This window comes from Canis aureus, chromosome 14 (assembly GCF_053574225.1).
Source record: "Canis aureus isolate CA01 chromosome 14, VMU_Caureus_v.1.0, whole genome shotgun sequence".
NCBI lineage: Eukaryota > Metazoa > Chordata > Mammalia > Carnivora > Canidae > Canis > Canis aureus.
Window position 1 is genome coordinate 9,647,217 of NC_135624.1, and position 18,147 is coordinate 9,665,363.

General features: G+C 37.3%; 1 protein-coding gene and 1 long non-coding RNA gene across 11 annotated transcripts in view; one reads left to right on the forward strand and one right to left on the reverse strand.

Moving 5' to 3' along the window:
- ZFPM2 (zinc finger protein, FOG family member 2) overlaps nt 1-18,147 on the forward strand; it is a 457,064-nt gene that overhangs the window by 263,552 nt on the left and 175,365 nt on the right. The window lies entirely within an intron of this gene.
- Nucleotides 1-18,147, reverse strand: part of LOC144283154 (uncharacterized) — an 86,875-nt gene that overhangs the window by 2,427 nt on the left and 66,301 nt on the right. Inside the window, exon 4 of one of the 3 annotated variants that reach the window (XR_013351534.1) lies at nt 744-913. The exons of the other annotated variants lie outside the window; for them this stretch is intronic. This is a non-coding gene — a long non-coding RNA (uncharacterized LOC144283154). The remainder of the gene's footprint in view (nt 1-743; nt 914-18,147) is intronic. 3 annotated transcript variants of the gene reach the window in all.

Genomic DNA, 18,147 nt, shown 5'->3' on the forward strand with positions numbered 1-18,147 from the left:
TGTTTTCGTGTTCTGACTAATTAATTCCCATGAGATCTGCTCCTCAGAACCAGACTTACTCGCTCTGAGTCCAGCAGTGGGAAGTACTGCCTTTGGGAAGGTCACTTGACAAAGCTGTACTACTACCCATACATGATGATCATCATGTAAATAAAAAAGAGGGTGAATGATACGATAGTTAAAATCCAGGGAAGTTTTATAAGAGAGAACACTGATCTGAATGATCACTGTTATTTTTATGAAAGTCTTTTGATCTGTCACGATGAGCAAATTTTCAACTTAGAATATCCACTTGCCAAGTTATAATTGTAGTCTTTTAGCTTTGCTTTCATCAAGTTGCTTAATGTGATTAAATTTTATGGACCGGCTAGAAGAACTTTTGGGAAAACTATCAATTCTTCCTGTCATCTCCCTCATAAATAAAATCATTCAATATACATTCACAAAGTATCATCCCTCAATTTACAGCTTCTCCTATGAAATAAATGAGTTATATTTCCAAAATGCTCATTTTCTACATTTGTCTCCTTGTTCCTACATCTGCCTTATAAAAAAGAATTGTTTTTAATTTCTTGGGACTGACCAAGAAAGATAATGAAGTCCTTTCAAAACCTCTTTATGTGTGAAACCCTGAAGAAAACCCTAGAGCCTTCTTACTTCTAGCAACCAATTACTATATACAAAAAACTTTCCCCAATTATGAAGTCCACTAATGCATCCTGCACAGACTCAATTTCACAAACCTTGTTGCAGCGGCAATGTTCACATAATTAACAGGAAGACACTGCATGTGGCCAGACCTTTTGCTAATTGATTAAATGAGTCTATTCCTAAATCAGATTCTAATCACACCAGCAGAATGCTATGGATCATCGCGTCTCTAACAGAATCTGCAGAAGTCCAAAATGTGCATCTACAAAAAAAATAAAATAAATAAAGCAATATACTCAACAGAGAACTGCTTCAAAATTGAACCCCACACACAATAAAAAATTTAAAAAAGACCACATTGCTGTCTTGAAATGCCACTCTCCCCAGTTGGCTTTCTTTAGTATTCCCACTTCTGTTTGATCCTTGTCCTTTTGCGATTCATTATCCACACCTAAATGATACAAAACATGTCATACTTTGGTCCTGGCTTCATGATTATTTTAGTTAACAAGCGCCGGATAGTTTGCCTGCAGTTTCCTAGTAAAATACAAAACCTCCCATCTGCTTGTCAGTTTTTCTTTCCTTTTTTTTTCTTTTTTCTTTTTTCTTTTTTCTTTTTTCTTTCTTTCTATTTTTTTTTTTTTTTAATTCTTAAAGAAGGCCATGGTGTTCCCTAAGGGTTGTGAGAGAAGTTCATCCCATTGAACTGGTCAGCAAGATATCATTAGCTCGTTGTGTACATGAAATCCAGGGGTTAGAGCACCAAGCGTCACAAGCCAGTTTCTTTACCTCCTTGAGCTGATCAGAGGATCAGAGTATCAAGGAAGGATTAGCACTGACTTGGGATTTGTGTGATTGGTTAATTTATTGCGGCAATGGCAGGCCTTTCATCTATGGCAACATTTAATCAGCACAGCCATGGAGGCTATTACCGGTTAGCTCCTTTCTCAAGTCAGCCAGGGCTACACCATCAGCCCTATCACAACTCCCCTGAAATTTCCAAATTATCTGGAACAGGCTTTAGCCTCACAGTAATAAAAATTAGAAGAGATTCCTGATAGCACGGGTGGAAAAGGCTTTCACTTGCACAGGGCAAATTATAAATAGTATGAACGTGCACTTTAAAAAAAAAAATTCTCCACCTCTTAAGAGATGTGCAGGACTTATCACCCCTGCTCTGATCCAAATCCTCATGGTTGAAAATTTATATTAGATTTTATCAGAGAGGCCTAAGTCTAGAAAAATCAATGAAGGTTATCTTTTATGTTGCAGGAACTTGTGGAAATATTGATTTTCATTTTATAGTGAATTTGGAGCATGAGTTGGTAATCACTGCTGAGCCGACCACAATGTTTGCCTACTGTATCTTTTACTGAGTTTTGCTCAAGTATTTAAGATAGTATATTCCTGTTGATTTTAGTCTATAGGGTACAGACAGATGTTCCTAAAACATAAAGTTGGGCTTGATAATAAAAAAATACACTCAAAAGCTTTGTATCTACGATGATGAGTTTAGTATTTGGAGTCCATAGTTTGTCTATTCATGGTGGATTTGGGGATAAAATATACTCTGAAATTATTGTAAAGTATTTCTTTTTTGCTTCCTTCAAGTTTACAGACCAGGAGAAGATTTTTTAAAAAGTAAAAAACAAAACAAAACAGAACTGCGCACATACAAAAAGAGATGATTTGAAACACTGAATTTCTACTGAGAAAGAGAAAGAGAGATTTCACTTTTTTCAACAAATTAGAGTGTCTTGGTAAATGACAAATACTGTCCAAAATGTTCCTCCTGTTGTACTTTCCATGTGTCTTTATTCATTCCCTTGAATTTACTAATTTATTTTTATTTCACCCTTATTTTCTTTTACTTAACTCAAAATGCTTTATATTGCTATACACTAAACAGCTTTAAGGAACAATTGCTCATTTCTGATGTCTTTAAAATATTAAATCATCTTTATGTTTCATTTGTTACTATTTTTGTGGAGTAAGATGTGTGGTGTTATCATGGTTTAACAGTAACGCATATCTATGGTTTTTATAGTGATAATCTTAATTCAAGAAGAGAAACTTGTTTATAAGGAATCACCCTACGATAGGCTCACGCATGTTTGTCAGTGACTAAATCCTTCAGACTTTAGCATGACTGTTGCAGCATTTTGTCAGATTTTCTGAGAAAAATAATGCCTTTTAATATTCACTATGGATATTTTAAAATACAAACCAATTCAGCCATTCTTCTCTTTTATTTTGTGCTAAGTACTAGATCGTCATTTAGTATCAGCTTTAGTTTTCTTCTCCCAGCCCAACAGAGTGCAATGACGAACTCCCCTGGCTTCCATGGGTGAGCTGTCTTCCTCCTCCCTCTTGCTTAGCGGTCATTCCCCTGAACTTATGCTTGGCAGCCGGCAAAGAATCATTTCTCTCAATCACCACCTAAAGCCATGCTCTATACTGCAAGGCTCTGGGGAATAGCCAACAGTCTTTTTATTCCTCAGAACATACCCAAAAGATGTCTAAGCCAAGGAATTAACAAGATAGCATATGAAAACGCTGAGCCCAGTAGCTGGCACGTGGTAGAGCCTACAGATGGCAGCTACTAGTTCCATTATTGCTCGGAAAAGTCTGTGAGGGCACTCTAGAGAATTCATCACCTGTTCCCTGGGCTTGTCCCCTAATTAACTGGATTTGGACATGTCTATTCATGGCCAACCTTAGGTGTAATGATGACAAAATTGTTCATTTTCTCTCTCTGCCCTGTCCTCCTTATTCTTTTTGTTCCCCCCATGCTCTTATCCCTTCACTTTTCCGTACCCTTCAGTTCTAAACTAGAACAAATACATCTGAAAGGAAAGATAGTGGCATGATCCATTTTTGGATGTAGCCCTCTTGCCCTGTCTTTTGTCCCCATTACGCTGCTTCTACATCGGAAACAGAATGTCGAGACAGGTTGGCACAGAGAATGCTGAGGCTTTGTAGAAAGTCACACTGTTGATGATGGTGCCTGGATTTTAGACCTAGGTTTCTCTCTTTTAGATGAGCATTGTTGTGGTCAATGAGAATGTATTAAGGACCCTTGGCTGGAAGCAATGGGAAGGCAGTTGAACCAGCTTAAAGAAAAGGGAAAAATTTACTAATACAACTGTGAAATGTCTTACGGAGATCAAGGGGAGGAATTCACTGGGCTTCATGATTCATTACTACCAGAGATTCTCAAAAGCCATCAGGATACCTTCAAGATTTGTTGGCTCCTGATTTCTCCTACTTAGCTCCATTTTCCTTCCTTTTACTTCCAGATGATCCTTAAGTGAGAAGAAGCCTCTGTCCTCACAGCTCATGGTTGTACTTATCAGTGACCTATGCCTTTGACTCTTTAAATTCTATCATGGAGAACACTATAGAAGGGACTTATTGTCCTAGGACAGAAAAAGGGCCTATCCCTGGACCAGAGCTATAAGGTAAAGAAGAAGCAATTCTCAGAAGGGTAGAGATTCTGGGCAATTTCATTTTGTATCTACTATAACTGGAGACAATGTAGATTTTCCCAAATCCCATGACCTCTCATGTAGAAAACTTAAGATTTAGTTTATTCTGTGGAAACAAATTATAGGAAGGTAGATTTTGATTGGTATCAATATGGGATGTGTTTCCTTATAAATTAGTGAGTTTATTTCTTTGCCTACTGGAAACTTCAACTTTGAGGGAAATAAAACCTAATTTGCTACTACTTTTATTTCCTACTTGTCATACTCTCGAGGACAAAGGTTTATTCACTTGAACCTGGTCCAGGTAAATTTCAAGATTCTAAAATAAAGATTCATCAGGTTTGTAGTCTGATAAAGGTTTATTACTATTGCATATTTTAAAGTGAATTAAATTAGCACATGAAATGCCTCATGTGTATGATGTACATGTGTGTCTGCCTGTGATGAATTTGACTTTCTTCTCATTTTGGCCAAAAATTTGACGTTTGTATGCACTAGCACTGAGTATTTTACATAGTATAGTTTAGGCTAAATTCTGATAGGTATTATTTGACAAGTGACCCTTTCAAACTGCAGAAGTTTTGAAGCATTCATGGCTTTTCCATCATCATTGTCATTGCATGCACAAAACTCACAGATTAGATATCTTTAAAATCAGGTTGCATTTTACATGATATCCTCTCCAGTTGAGGAACTTATTCCAGACAGCTTACTGATAAATTATTTTCAATAAGTTTTATTTTCGTCTAAACAACAAACTAAACTTTGTTTGATAGACTTATAAGTGTACTGTGATACATGGAGAATTTTACTATGATATATTTCATGATTTTTGCATTGTAGAGTAATATGCATCTTCTCTCCATATGGTAGCTCTTTGCTGCCAAAAATTTTATGGTGTTAGGCAATTGCAAAGGGATTCCATACCAAAAGGTGCTTCAGCTTTGGTTATTTCATGTAAAATAAGACTTGGCATAGAGCATGTTACAGCAGCGGTGTACAAATCTAGATTTACGCAGATTCTTGCTTACAGTGTATAGGAACGCTCAAATGTTTTGTCACTGAGTTATTATGAAATATGGTAGCATAAATCTTTATAACATACCAATTGATTTAGTCTAGAGACAGAATAAAAACTTCTATCAAGGATATTAATGTACAATGACAAATGGTTCTGCCAAATTAACAATACAGAGTAACTGTGGTAAGGACATATATCTTTGTGAATGAATATGGTCCCCCCCACCAAAGTGTGACTGTTAATTGTTAGATATTTTCTTCCTCTAGTAAATGAGAGTGGCTCCAGTTGTGAATGATTAGTCCTACCAAAATTTTCATACTGCATGGCTCTGCAGTGGTTCTCATCTCTATATTTAAATATCCAGAAACTCTTGGAAACTATGGAAATCATGATCTTTTGTGTTAGTGCTGGCATGACCCCTAGCAGTATCATTCACCAGCAGTGATCGTCACTAACTTTTTTTCAACTTCAGTTTCCTTAGCCATTCAAAAAAATAAAAGTGAGTGGTGGAAGTCCAGGTTCTTACCTTGGTTGGCTGTAAAGACTTAAGTGAGTCTTGTTTTGCTTAGCTTATTACTCCCTCTGCCTGAAATACTTTTCTAGCTTGGTTAGAAAAGTATTTTCTATTTCACCTTATGGGATGCATTTTTCTCAGTTTCCATGGCTGACAAATTAACTTTTAAATGCTGGTAAAATACCAGGACTCAATCTTGAGATTCTACTCTTTTCCTTAGGTGATCTCATACCCTAGGGCTTTGACTGCCAGAAATAAACCAATGATGGCTAAATTTAAATCTCAACCCCAACCTCTCCTCTGAGTTCCAAATTCCTATTTCTAATTGCCTACTTGACATCTCTGAATAACAATAAAGATGTAGAGATCAGAACTCTAAACCAGGGATCCCTGGGTGGAGCAGCGGTTTAGTGCCTGTCTGTGGCCCAGGGCGTGATCCTGGAGACCCGGGATCGAATCCCACGTCCGGCTCCCGGTGCATGGAGCCTGCTTCTCCCTCTGCCTGTGTCTCTGCCTCTCTTTCTCTCTCTCTGTGTGACTATCATAAATAAATAAAAATAAAAAAAAAATAAGAAAAAGAACTCTAAACCATAAACCCTAAAATCACTCTTCTCTGTGTCTTTTGATAAATGACACCATTTATTTTGATAAAAATAATTCACCCAGTTGTTAGGACTCCAAACCTAAGATGCATCCTCGATTCTGCTCTTTTCTTCATTGACTTTATATCCAGCAAGCCAGTGAAGTTCATCTTCAAAATCTGATCACCTTCCCCCACCTCCATAGTGAGCATTCTAATGGAGGCCACCACCGTCTCTCACCAGGGGTCCTAGCAATCTTCTAACTCATTTCCTTCCATTCATCTAGTGTCCCCTAGAGACTATTTTCACTTGACAGTCAGAATGTTATTGTCACACGCCAGTCACAGCATGGTATTCCTCAAACCAGCCACACTCAAAGTAAAATCTGAACTCTTTAGTGTGGCTGGCAAAGCCCTACTTGATATAGCATTTTCCTCACTCATCTCTTTCCACTGTTTGCCTTGCTGACTCCACCATGGCTACATTGGCCCCCTTGCTTTTACAGAATATGCTAGATTCCAGCCTTCATGTCTGCATTTGTTATTCCTTCTGCTTGGGACATTTCACCTCTAGGTATTCACATGACTCAGCACAGTTATTCCATCACATACACAGATGCTCTCTCTGCATCAGGGCCTTCTATAGACTATTTAAAAAATAGAAACAAAAGAAACTCTCTCTCTCTCTCTCTCTTTCTCTCTCTCTCTCTCTCTTTTTAGAGAGGGATAGCTTATGTGCAGTGGTGGGGAGGGACAGAGGGAGATGGAAGAAGAGAGACTCTTATGCAGTCTCCACACTCAGTGCAGAGCCCCACTTGGGGCTCGACCTCATGACCTGAGCCAAAATCAAGAGTCAGACAGACCAGCTGAGCACCCACATGCCCCTCTCATTATCTCTTTTTATTCTGCTTTATCTGAAATTACATTTATTTACTATTGTTTTATTTTTATTTTTTAAAATTTTATTTATTTATTTTTTGTCCCTAACAAGGGAGAATTCTAGAAGGAGAGATACCTCTTACATTTCTCTATTTCACCAGCACCTAGAACACACCCAATAAATACTTGTGGAATATATAAGTGGATGAAATAACATTTTTAAAAGATTTTATTTTTATATTTTTTAAGCTTTTTAAATTTAAACAAGCTCTATACTCCATGTGAGACTCAAACTCACAACCCTGAGATCAAGCTCCTCTGACCGAGCCAGTGAGGCACCCATAAAGAGATTTTAGCGTAGTGCTTGGAAGTTCAAGAAGTGTTCATTTTCAGGGTGCCTGGGTGGATCAGTTGGTTAAGTGTCTGCTTTCAGCTCAGGGCATGATCTTAGGGTCCTGAGATCGAGCCCTGAGTTGGGCTCCCTGCTCAGTGGAGAGTCTACTTCTTCTCTCCCTCTGTTCCGCCCCCCCCCCCATGCTCTCTCTCTCTCTAAATAAAATAAAATCTCTAAAACAAAAAGAAATGTTCATTTTCATTCCCTTTCTCATTCTTGAGTGAATTACTTTGAAATAGCTCCTATATAAAGCTCTAGTTTGCATAGTCATTTTGCTTAAAACATTAACAATGTTCAGAATCTCTATTTGGATTTAAGATACTAATGCCATTGCAAGGCAACTGAGATAGTGAAAAAGTTTGACACAGGTTCAAATCCTTACTTCACTACTCTTTCATTTATTGACCATAGAGGAGTCAGGACATTTCTGCAACCCAATTTTATCACCAAAAAATGTGATTAATAATTACCATTAAAGAATTTTCCTGTAAAGAGAAAATAATACATTTGTTTACCTTATGCAATATTTGAAATAGAGTAGATACTTAATAAGTATGACTTGTATCCAAAGATAGTAATTCCTTCTAAGTTAATGTTCTCAACAAATTAAATTAGCAACTGGATCTGTTGTTTTCATCTATATCATTAATATAATTGATAAATAATCCGAGACAGAGGACTGACAGTTATAGATTTCTAAACTCTGCTGTTGAGCCATGAGCAACCATTCTTTAAAAAATCCTTTGTAATTAGGTTCTGTGTTGATTTGGAAAAAATGTATTTTAGTATCTTTTAGGGCTTTTTGAGTATTTCATGTGAAATAGTTTTTTAATCTAAAGAGAATAAAGATTTGTCATATCAGCCTGATTGGTTTCTCATTCTTCTAGGAGAAAATGGGGTGAGAAAATTATATTGATTTGTTGAGATTTGTCCAATGCAACACTACAATTATCTTTAATGCTCTCCATCTTCAAAAATATATAAATGAATTTGGCATAAATCACTTAACTATTCTTCGGGCATTTTTCTTGACTGCCCAGCACAGTTTTAGGTTGAAGTTTATGTTTTGCCTGTGAGCACTTTCTTGGTCCTCTTGCATTTCGTGTTGCTCTGAATCATGATTGTTGGGGTCTGCAACAGAGTTTGATATTTCTCAAAGTACCTTGTTTGTAAGCCCTTTAATTTAAACACTAATCATTATCCTAAGTATTATTTCATTTGTTCTTTCTCTCATTAAGTGACTTCTTTTTCGTCTCACATGTGATTTATATTCTAAGTATATAAACCGGAGACTACAAAAAATAAACAAAAAGTAGTTGGTGTGTGTGTTTATACAAAGATAAAGCAAATATTTATCAGCCATTTTCATGCCTGCTTTTAAATATTATCTCTCTATCTTCCAAAGAGGGCATATTTTATTATATTGATTTCCATTTTTACTTTCTAGTCTTGGTTATGTGCTTTATCAATTTTTGTTGTGTATGTGTCTTTTTTTTGAATTTTATATATTGTAACTTGAGTTGGTATAATATGTTGATTGAAAGCTCAGGCCCGGGCAGCCCCGGTGGCCCAGCAGTTTAGTGCTGCCTTCAGCCCGGGGTGTGATCCTAGAGACCCGGGATCGAGTCCCACGTCAGGCTCCCTGCTTGGAACCTGCTTCTCCCTCTGTCTCTCTCTCTCTCTCTTTCATGAATAAATAAATACAATCTGAAAGAAAGAAAGAAAGAAAGAAAGAAAGAAAGAAAGAAAGAAAGCAAGCTCAGGCCCTAAAGTCAAAAGCCTGGTCTTAACTCTGGACTCTGTCGCCATGGAGCTTGTGGTTCTGGGCCACTTACTTTACCTTTCTCTCTGCTCCATTTGACTGATTTTGTGTGTAGAGGTATTGCTATGTCATATATACATATTTTGTGAATTTTAAAAGATTGTGTATGTGAAGTACAAAGCACAAAGGCTGGCATAGAGTAGGCACTCAAGAAACACTAGCCATTAATGTCATTAGGTTAATAATAAATTATTACTGGCTGGCTTTTCTGTAAAAATTCTGGAAAATTATACATCATCTTTTGGTAACATTCCATTTTGGCTTAGTATTACCAAATTACAGAATGTAATAGCTAGAAGAAACCTATTCCAACCCTTATTTTCCAAATAACAAAGCTGAAGCTTTGAGAAAGGACTTAGCTGATCACATACCTAATTAGAGAAAACATTATTTCCAATACCCTGCCCACAGTTCTTACCACAATTTGATTATTTGCTTGTATTTATGGAGGAGAAGAAAGTAAGTCTTGTCCTTAATTGACATTTATCCCCCTACATATTATCCTCAGTTATACTGTCCTTGGATTGAGTAAGGCACTCCTTTCATACATTGTACTAACTTTTTTTTTTTTTTTTTTTTTAATTTATTTGAGGTGGGGAGGAGCAGAGGGAAAGAATCTTTCAAGCAGACACTCATCTGAGCACGGAGCCCAACTCAGGGCTCTATTTGGGGCTTGACCCCATGACCCATGAGATCATGACCTGAATCAAAATCAAGGGTTGAACACTTAACTGAATGAGCCACCCAGGCACTCCAACTCTATACTAACTTTCTAATAAAGCTAACAAAATTTTCCCCTCTTTGATTTTAAGATTTCCACATAGGTTCCTAAGATTTTTTCATACTATTTGACCCTCTCTCCTTCTCAGCTATCCCTTGTCTTCCAGATTTATAGGATTGGCTCACAAGTAGGTAGCACCCTGAATAGCGTGATTTTAGAGGTAAAGTGGCAGATCGGTTTCTTCCTTACAGTTGTCCCTTCCTCCCATTTGTTGATAACTGGAATTCTATGATGCAGATTTTATATTTTAAACTTAAAACTTTTATTTATTTATTTTTTGTCCCTAACAAGGGAGAATTCTAGAAGGAGAGATACCTCTTACATTTCTCTATTTCACCAGAACCTAGAACACACCCAATAAATACTTGTGGAATATATAAGTGGATGAAATAACATTTTCAAAGTTCTATCTGATATGAATGAAGGATCTGAGAAAAGAGGAAGGGGACACAGAGGACCCTGATGTCTCAGAAGAGCAACTTCTCTCACTTTCTCATGCATTAACATTTTGCATGAGGAATGCATTTATACATTTATGCATTAATTAATGCATTCATGCATTAACATTTATGCATTCATTCCCAATTAATGAATTGTGTTTGATTCATTAAATGCTACATGATGACGTGACCATCGGAAACCATTTGTTCATTCTTTTTACAGAGACAGAAACTGTAACTCCAAAGGGTTAAATGCATTTGTCTAAAGTCGCCTATTTGCGGCACCAGATGGCCTCCCTTATCATCTCACTAAGCTGAGCACCTTCCACTAGGTAACTGGTACCTTAGAGTCCACTCTGCTCCTCAAAATCTTTCCCAATTAAGCCGGCCTCCATGTTTACTCTCTTTTATCTGCCCTAATTGGTAGTGAGCTCTACTGCTTTAGATCTCAACCTCCAAAGTAGATCTTAAACATTTTTTTAGTTATATAAAGTTAATATATTTAAAATATGTAGTTAATTTAATATCCCTAACAGTCAAATGTGTTGGTTACTGTTACATGTTACATGTTCTTTTACATTTTGATCCTGTTGACTTCAATGATTAATCCTTATATGGAGGGTTTGCTCTGTCCTTTGTATGAACTCCCAACCAAAATCTAATTCATAATTCATTAATGTTTCAAACCCTTTTTTAGTTCTGCCTACACAACACAACATCATATGTAAAAGTTGAGGGTAGATACATAGATATAAGAAAAGCTCGATAAATATATGCAGGTTTTTAAAATTGGTAACTTTAATAGAAATAGGTAAACATAAATGAAAAGTTGGGTTTTTACGGAAGCTGAGTTTTAGGGACACCTGGGAGGCACAGCGGTTGAGCGTCTGCCTTTGGCTCAGGGTGTGATCCTGGAGTCCCGGGATCAAGTCCCACATCAGGCTCCCTGCGTGGAGCCTGCTACTCCTTCTGCCTGTGTGTCTCTTACTCTCTCTCTCTCTGTGTCTCTCATGAATAACTAAATAAAATCTTTATTAAAAAAAAAAGAATCTGAATTTTATTTAGACACGTTGGTTTTGACTTGATAGGAAAAAAAATACGAATATCCGGGAGGAAATATTTTTTTTTTTAATTTTTATTTATTTATGATAGTCACAGAGAGAGAGAGAGGCAGAGACACAGTCAGAGGGAGAAGCAGGCTCCATGCACCGGGAGCCCGATGTGGGATTCGATCCCGGGTCTCCAGGATCGCGCCCTGGGCCAAAGGCAGGCGCCAAACCGCTGCGCCACCCAGGGATCCCTGGGAGGAAATATGTTTAAAGGAAGACTAGGACATGGGAGATTGGCTATGAGTTGAACTATAGTTGGAGACCTATTTGCTAAGGGTGTCATTATTTTACAAAATACACTATGAAGAAGTAAAACTATAGACAGCTCAAGTGATGTATGAACATTAACTATTTTTAATCAGAATATTTATGGATGGACTTTCCGGTGTGGAGTATGTTGCTGTGGCTATCGAAATGCCAAAAACCAGAGGGCTATTTGAAGAAGGAGAGCAGAGACACATGGAAAAGAATGTAGACCAGTGAAATGGAAGCAAATGCAGGGCAGGGACACAATAATAATAATAATAATAAAAAGCAATTACAAGCAATATATCAACAAGTACAAAATGGCATACTACAATTATATTCCGAGGGGACAGAGGAAGGTGAGCTGAGGGAAGGAGGTTAATTGGGAAATGCTTCCTCAGGGCAATGAGAGCTGAACAAGGTCTGAAGGAAGTGATAGGTCTGAATTGGTAGAGAGCAGCAGGCAGGGAATTCAGGATGGAGGGAAGGGCCTAACCAGAAGATGAAGGAAGAAATCAAGCCATGTGTAGAGAATAACAAATGGGCCATTTTGCCTCCAGTGGAGAGACTAGCCGAAGACTATCAAGAAATCCTTCTAGAAAGGTTTGAAAGGGGAGTGACATGGAAGCAGCAGGGAATGGGAGTTTATAAAGAGCCTCGAATGCCAATAATGTACTTTGAAAGGTACAGGCATTTTAATGTAATTTTATTACATGACTTAGTTTTCAAAATGTAGCTATTACTGAATTTCCAGTGTACAGCCTCCTGTGGTCCAAATTACATAGAAAAATGAGTTCTTCTTCCCTTCCCCCTTGCTGTTGAATTCCCTTTTTTTTTTTTTTTGTTCAACCATACCAAGAGAATAGAGAATGCCTGACAGATATTTGTTCTTGGCTAAAATTCTGTATAATGCTTTGAAATATTATTCTTCCTAGCAAATGTTAACAGTTGCTAATGTCATTCAAAAATAGTTGAGGAAAAATATGTTTGTGAAACATACAGCTTTTACTGTCAAATTATTTCCTGAGTGAAAGAAAAATACGGTAGTGCTCTGCTATTTATTGAATGGGAATCCTTTAATGTTGTCAAGGATTTCATCAAACTGATGCCTTAAATAAGCAGGAAATCATGTACCCTCTGTTTCAATGTCTGTTTCCTCATGACGAGGCAACCACCCCACTCAGCTGTCCAGATGGGACTACCACCCATCACAGTCCTCTCAGATAGGATAACCAGAGCATAACTACTGTGGAGCAATGCAATTATGAATTTCTTGAGGGGGAAAAAGAAGAGATAAGTGCAGGGAAGTCAGCTAACGTGGTACATGGGTTGTTCCAGGCAGCAAAAGGGTTAATCAGATTTTCATTTTAGATAGTCGCCTTAGTAACAATCAGAGAGCCCAGGCTGTATCTTTTCCATTTGTAGGGAATGTTTAGATTTACAGAGTAGCTTAGCTTATTATATACCTGCCTTGATTGCTGGATAAGGCTTGTGATTAAAAACAGAATAAGATTCATTCTTATAATATTGTAAAGAAGAGCAAAACATTAAAAATGATGTCACTGGTGGTCTAGGGTTCTGGGAAATTACTGATATCGCAACTCTAGGGGCAACGGGGTTCCTTGTAAAGTTAAAATAATGAAGGTCAGCACCTTTCGCTTCAACTTTTAGTGAAAATGAGTCTCGGTTCCCCATTTTTGAGAGTGAATCTGAATCCGATGAATAACATTGGCTAACAATGCTCTGAGGGATTGGACATAAACCTCATTTTTCATGCCAAATTGCATTAAGCTCCCAGAGATGCATTTGTTTATATTGTGGATTAAGTGCTATGTGGCCCTTAAACCAGGAATTGGAAAAAAAAAAAAAAAGTGCGTAAGATGTTTGAAAAGTGCTTATTTTCAGAATGTCTGCAAGAGTGGACCAGTGACACTAAAATTTAAGGTCTTTAATTTATCCATTGGCCAAACAGCAGGAAAACAAACTCGACACGCTGCTCTTCACATGGCCTCAAACCTCACCTGGAGAGACAGATTTCCTAAGGGCAGAGAAAAGCATGCAGCCTGTTTGCCAAGACCAGGTCTGTCTGGAGCAGCTGCTGCCAATTAGTGACAAGTGATATGTAGTGAGGCCACGATACACATAGAGCTACCAGAGTTCAGCAGTTTCAGAAATTACTCTCTGAAACAAGAAGAACACAATTCTTAGGAGCACAGTTCATCCCTGTTCCATGGTAGTAGCTTGGTAACCAGTGAGCCTACTCAAAACATCTCAAAAGTCAGTATGTCAGGCTCCAGTAGCCCCTGAATTTATACATTATTTACAGACAGCTTCTGACTTACTTTTGCTTATTATGTTAACTTAAAAATACCCAACGTTCCACCTTTTGCCATTCGGCAAGTATTACATATTTAGCCAAGAGAGCCTCTGGAGAGAGATTTTAAAACACAATGAACAGATGCATAAAAACTGGGAAGATTTCAAGACTGTGCTCAGATGTGGAGGAAGGGGGAAGAAAGTTTTGTAAAGAGGGGATAGCTTAGTAATTACAGGTCTGTGGAGGATATCGTGAGGTAGGACACTTGTACCTCAGCTGAAGACCTGTTTTGAGGAGTTGATGTGGCTCAAAAAACACCAAGGATTAAGGGGAGAATGATTTTGGAAGCTGGGAGGCAGGAACAGAGAAGGAAGAAGGCAGAAGAAGACAAATCATATTAAAATTTTTCCTGTGGCCAGAGAAAGATAAGGAAATATCCTGCCTCCCTTTCTGTCCTTCCTCTAACAAATGACCCTTATTCTTGGACACAGGAATTTATACCTAATGTGTAGCTAGATTAAGAGCTAAATAACCTTCTTGTAATCTAACCTTGAAACTTTACCATTTGCAATATTGGGTGTATGCCAGTTCTTTGCTCAGTTTGAGTAAGATATAGATTCTTTTTGAAGAAAAAAAAAACAATTCAATAGAGTTCAAGGTTTTCCAGAGATTTGCAGGCTGCCATTTGAAAAACACTAAGTTAAAGAAATTAAAATATTCTATTTACTGTATTTCATATGTAAATCTTGACTACAAAAGACGTGATTTGCCATCATGCAAGGTAAAAGTTTATTTGTTTTCATGTTTGTTGTGGAAGGATCAAAATGAAAACATCAAATTGAAAAAAAAAAAATGCCCATAAATATCCAAGACCCCAAGAGAACTGCAGCCTCTGGGTTGAGAAACACCGGTGAAGGTGAAAAATGTATTTTGAGTTCCAAATGATGCATTTTTCAAATGAACTTTTAGAGTCCATTTATAACTAGGACTCTGTGTATTTAATCATTTCACACTAATTTTTCCCTGGTTTGAATAAAGAATGTCTTCAGCGTAGTCATCTAACATCTCCAACATAATAATGTCATTCCAACAATACTGAAAAATAAAACAAGATCGTTGACAGAAAAACAAGCTATAAATATTTGGTTAGAGTATGGAAGAATTTTTCAAATGTCTAATAATATATCGAGACTTGGTTCTTTATTAGAAAGTCTGTGAACTTTCTGTCTCCTGTGCTCTCCCTCAGCAGGGTCACTATATATTTAAATCGTCTGTGTGTCTGTAACATTTTAGCATGTGAACCAGGATATGGGTAAAAAGACAGATGTTCGAAAAGCTGAAATAAAGAAGAAAATTTTCATTCCTGGGGAAGTAGTGGACCTTTTAAAAAGGATTATTTTCTTAGCCCTCTTTGAAATTCATGGGTAAAACTTGTACGGTCACCCACTTACTTGACAGAATTGCTGTCCATCACCATCTCAAAATTTTTGCAGTTATTTTTCTTCTCTTAATCTTTCAGCCAAGCCGCTGATCGCCCTGGGAAGTTTTTATTCTGACCCTTCCACTCAATTCGTGAACCATTCCCTCTCCACAATACAAAATTAAAACTCTTAAAAAAAATAAAACTCTTACAGGCATTTTCAAAATGACTACTCCTTTATGATCTTTCCTATGTGCAGGATTGCCATCATGCATAGGATGTCATCAGTTCATATCTGTTGATTGTTGATTTCACTGAAATAGAGTTAAATTGACTTCAGCCCTACTTTTCATCATAAGTAGTCCTTATCCTTGATTTTGCTTTCCACGGTTTTAGTTACCCACAGTCACTGAGGGCCAGAGTAGATGAAATTCCTTGCAACCTAATGTCAGAGGATCAGTAGTAGCCTGACGCTACATCGAAGTGCCTGAGCCATTCCCCTCACTTCATCTCATCACATAGCCATTTTGTCATCTCACATCATCACAAGAAGAGTGAACACAGTGCAAGAAGATATTAGAGAGAAAGCTCACATTCACATAACTTTTATTACAGTATGTTGTTTATAATTGTTCTTTTATTCGTTATTGTTATTTATCTCTTACTGTGCCTAATTTATAAATTTAACTTTATTTTAAATATGTATATATGGGAAAAAATAGTACATTTAGGGTTCGGTACTATCCTCAGTTTCAGGCATCCAGTGGGGGTCTTAGAAGGTATCCCTTAAGGATAAAGGGAGGGGAAGACTACTTTGTGTACTTAAAATTAATGTGCAGACCAAAATTATGCAAATGAGATCATATAATTAATTGGAGATTTCCAGCTGGTTGTTCAGTTGTCAGCACAGGCAAATGATGACTGAGGTCAGTAATGATGTTGCTCTACTCCACAGTTTTCTATGTGAGCAGAGCAAACTAGAGTAGAAAGGGAGTTGCGGGGGGTAGTGGATAGGAAAGGAGTAGAAAGGGAAGGGGAAGGTAAGGAAGGAATGTGGAAACAAAAGATCACTGGAGAAGATGATTATAGACAGCCTGGGTAATTATTATTGAGTAAGTGTCAAAACATTGTAGATCAGAAGCTGCTGAATTTTAGTTACATATATAAGAACTTCAGGTAAAGAGAATAAGTATGATGCTAAGAAAAATCAGTGAAAAAACGACTTTGAAAAAGAATGTTGAATGTGTTCTCTGAATTTTAATGGAAAGAGGGGCAAGCAAAAACTGAAAGATGGAAGGAGCTCCAGGTAGCTTTGTTGGACATCTGTTATGTCCATGCTCTCGAGGGCTTCCTTAGCCTCTGACCCTGTGTATAGACCAGGTCCCCATAGATCCCTCACTTTCTAGGCTTACCCACACTCTTGTTAAGATTTGGGTATTCAGTTTAAGGCTCTGTTAAGAGGAATGTGGAAAACTTGGCTAACTTCCAGAGCAGAGCAGTAAAAATAGTACCGTGAGAAAAGATTAAGGTTCCAGAATGTCAAATCATCTTGCCCAAAAAATAGAAGACTAATACATGACGTAACTGCCTTTCAAGGTTGAAGAGATATTACCCTTCAAGTGGAATTCCATCTTCATTTTGGAAAACTGAAAGCAAGTGATTTTGCATTACAACTAGATCCGTTCAGGTTAGACCTTCTTAGGGTTACACTTTTGGTATCTAGCAGTATGCCAAATATACTAAATTCCCCACTTGTCATTAATTATCTCCAACTCACCTTTTAGTTATTTCACTTGTTTTTTATTAGCCAATCACAGATCATTATATTTTTCCAAACAATTTCAGGGTCGTGCATTATTTTGTTAAACAATATCGGAAGTCCTAGACGTTACCTTATTCTTATTTCTGTTTCTAAGCCTGGATACTTTAAATATAAGCATTCCTAAGTGTTTGCTTCATATGTTTTGAAATACTCTATTGCATTTCTTTGATTTTAACTTGTTCATGTGGAATTTACTAAGAGGGATTTTTATTTTTATTTTTTTATTTATTTTTTTTAATTTTTTATTATTTATTTATGATAGTCATACGGAGAGAGAGAGAGAGAGAGAGAGGCAGAGACACAGGCAGAGGGAGAAGCAGGCTCCATGCACCGGGAGCCCGACGTGGGAATCGATCCCGGGTCTCCAGGATCGCACCCTGGGCCAAAGGCAGGCGCCAAACTGCTGCGCCACCCAGGGATCCCCTAAGAGGGATTTTTAAAGCAATGCTGGTTCATTAGTTATTTTCTCAAGTTTGTAAATAGCATGGAAAAAACTTTCACTAAAAGTCACCCCTCCTTAAAATCTTAGTCATATTTTGTCTTCTGCAACAGTATATCTAAAATAGCTGAGAAATTCTGATGCCCTTTCTTTGTTTACCGATTTTAAGATCATTATGCATACTCTAATGCATAATTATAATTATGCATTCATGATGTTACTTG